The sequence below is a fragment of the Sinocyclocheilus grahami genome, unplaced genomic scaffold (genome assembly GCF_001515645.1).
Source record: "Sinocyclocheilus grahami isolate Dianchi unplaced genomic scaffold, SAMN03320097.WGS_v1.1 scaffold139.1, whole genome shotgun sequence".
In the NCBI taxonomy this organism is placed as follows: domain Eukaryota; kingdom Metazoa; phylum Chordata; class Actinopteri; order Cypriniformes; family Cyprinidae; genus Sinocyclocheilus; species Sinocyclocheilus grahami.
Window position 1 is genome coordinate 745,348 of NW_015505318.1, and position 3,293 is coordinate 748,640.

Below are 3,293 nucleotides of genomic sequence, written 5' to 3' on the forward strand. Positions count from 1 at the left end.
CATAATACAGCTTTTCTCTATTGCTAAAACACTATAACCAGGCTTTTGAACTAAAATTTCAAAACCATAACGCCATTTTTCAAAAAGCACACCCATTTTGCTGAAGCGTGGTGAAGAAGGAGAGGAGGAGGACTTAGTGAAGAGGACGTGGTGAAGGAGGAAGAGGATGTGGTGAAGGAGGAGGGAGAAGAAGGGTAAGGAGACAAGCAGTCTCAGATGAAATTCAAGCCACTTTAGTTGACCATGTCCTTGTCCATGGTATGACTATGAGGGAGGCTGGGCAACGAGTACAGCCAAATTGGAGTCGCTTCACTGTCGCTGCCATCATCGGAACCTTCAGGGAGGAAAACAGGTAGGTGTACTTGCAGTAAGACAACTCTGTACAGTAACTTTAGAGTGCATACACTGTTGCACTGTGCTACTGTAATAAAGAAATGCATCAAATTGCTTAGCATACAGATAGTTTCAGTATGTTTCCATTTTTTCCTGTAAAAAGGATGTTACAGTAATGAGTGCTTCTATTTTTGTAGGACACAGAGATGACCACCTGGTGGAGGCAGGCTAAGGCTTTTGTCGGTGGAGCAAGAGAGTGAGCTTGTAAACCTGGTCATTGCCAATAATGTAATCCGCCTGCGAGAGATTCAAAGGAGAGTGATTGAGGATAATCATCATTTTCGAGGGATAAATGCCATCAGCCTCTCCACAATTTATCGTACCCTCCGAAAGCACCGGTTCCGGATGAAACCGCCATACTGCGTCCCTTTCGAATGAAACTCTGATAGAGTGAAAGACCAACGAGTGGAATATGTTCAGGTATGAGTTTTGATATCATATGACGTATTGTGTACCATCACAGTATAGCAGTTTATGCTGCCATTTGTGCCCTCTTGAACTGTGCTTCAGGGCAGTGATTTACTCTACTGCGTTTTGCAGAGAGTCTTTGAGATTGAAGGCCAGCCTGTTCCCCATGAAATTATCTTTGTGGATGAGGCTGGTTTCAACCTGACCAAAAGAAGGAGAAGGGGGAGGAACATAAATGGCCATCGGCTATTGTAAATGTCCCTGGTCAGCGCGGAGGGAATGTCACTGTGTGCCGCCATCAGCCAACGAGGGGTACTCCACCGTCATGCCATTTCTAGGACCCTATAACACTATGCTCCTTGCTTTCCTTGACCGTCTAAGAGAGCATATGTTCCAGCTGGACCTCAGGGAACTAGCACAGCCAGAGCAGCCTCATTACATTGTTGTTTGGGATAATGTCAGCTTCCATCGCGCTGCTCTGGTTCGTGACTGAATTACCAATAACCCAAGGTATTCTAACATCTTTCTGCCTGCATACTCTCCTTTTCTAAACCCGATAGTTATTTTCGGCATGGTGGTTGAAAGTGTATGACTGAACCTTATATCCGTGCTCCCCTCCTCCAGGCAATGGAAGAAACCTGCCTAGACACATCAGTAGATGCATGCTAGGGGTGGATCAGGCATGCAAGAGGATTTTACCCTCGCTGCATGGCTAGGGCCAATATAGTCTGTGATTGTGGACCAGATTCTCTGGCCTGACCCAGAACAAAGACTGGATGCTGAGGTGGAATTTCTTTTGTTTTATATATTATTATTTTTTTTTTAGTTGTGCTGTGTAGTACATGAATGAATAAAAATGTGCCACTGTATACCTTGGTTGTGTCTTGTGTTCATGTGAAAAGGTTTTTGAGGGGGAGAACCAGAAGCAACATAACTTACCAGTTTTGGATATATTGTTTTGAATTTATTGCACCAGTGTAGTACTATGTTTGCAGATTTCCCCTCAGACCTATTAGCTACTGTTGATAAAGCGCTAATTGTTGGAGATTTTAACATTCACGTTGATGCATTAGGACTTGCGTTTCCTGACATAAGCTCTTTGAGTCAAGCAAAAGTCACCGGGCCCACTCATCATTTTAATCCTATGCTAGATTTAATTATATCGCATGGAATTGATCTTACTGATAGATATCGTACCTCAAAGTGATGTTACTGACCGTTTCCTTGTATCGTGCATGCTGCATATTACTGATATTAACTATATGGCTCTGCGTTATCGTCCGGGCAGAACTATTGTTCCAGCCACCAAAGACAGATTCACAAATAACCTGCCTGATTTCTCAACTGCTCGGTGTACACATGAACTAACTTTGGTTTGAGAAGTGGGGGGGACACAAAATGGGGACAAATGTTTTCGAATTTGAATCCCATTTCCTGCATGTACATACATTTAGGGACTATGGTGATACAAAATCCAGGAAATAATTAAGTTGATTAATGATCAATATTAAGATGCAATGATGATAAAAAAGTGAAAAGTGATTCTTTTAAATACTAAAAGTGCCAGTAGGTGGCGGTAAGTCACTGTCTTAATGCGTGAGTTATCGAGTCATTTGTTCATTCAGTAACTAAGCAAGTGGCTGTATTTATAAATGAATCATTGAATCAATGACTTTTGCTAACGATTCGTTCACGAAACACCGCAAAACTCAGCAGTTTGTTCGCGCACCCCCTCTGTCGCCTCACGTACCCCAGTTTGGGAACCACTGTTCTACATTAAATATTTAGCTAACAACAGTCTGTTACAGCGATACCTGATCATTAGAACTTTCAGTGAGCTATTTTTAGTGTCTGCTCGCGACGTTCCTGGACTCGGACGCGCGTCTGCGCCCTGCTCGGTCCTGCTCCTCCGTGGCGATGACGGCGTGCGGTTAAAAAAAATCATAACAAACGAATTTGAAAGTGGGGATGGACACAAACGTGATTTTGAAAAGTGGGGGGGACATGTCCCCCCTGTCCCCAGTGGAAATTACGCCCTTGCCTGTTTCTGATGCAGAAAAGCTAGTTCATGCATTCATGACCTCTAGACTGGACTATTGTAATGCACTGCTAGGTGGTTGTCCTGCATCTTCAATAAACAAGCTACAGGTGGTCCAAAATGCAGCGGCTAGAGTCTCATAAATGAACATTAGTTGGGTCATTCCTGGGAACCAAACATACTGTCATGTCCCCGAGTCACTTCACTGAGTTTGTACTTAGAAAATTATTAACAAAATGTGTATAGTGTCTGTGATTTTTTTGGCAACAAAGTAATCATTTATTTGTGCTCCTTTCTTTTAAAAAATATTGTTCTAAAAAAAATGCAAAATATTTTATAAAAAACAGACTTTAAAGTTATGTCCCTCAGTCTGAACTCAACTCTGTCACACTAACCATTCTAAGCCCATAATTCATTCGAGGAAAAAAAATTAACTTAAATGATTTTAGCAAAG

At 42.2% G+C, this 3,293-nt stretch overlaps 1 long non-coding RNA gene across 1 annotated transcript; it reads left to right on the forward strand.

The window, feature by feature from the left end:
- The first annotated feature begins 325 nt into the window (after positions 1-325).
- Positions 326-1,058, forward strand: LOC107591279 (uncharacterized). The gene is made up of 3 exons (XR_001609864.1): positions 326-352; positions 531-813; positions 934-1,058. It is a non-coding gene; the product is annotated as an uncharacterized lncRNA (long non-coding RNA).
- Positions 1,059-3,293: the final 2,235 nt, after the last annotated feature.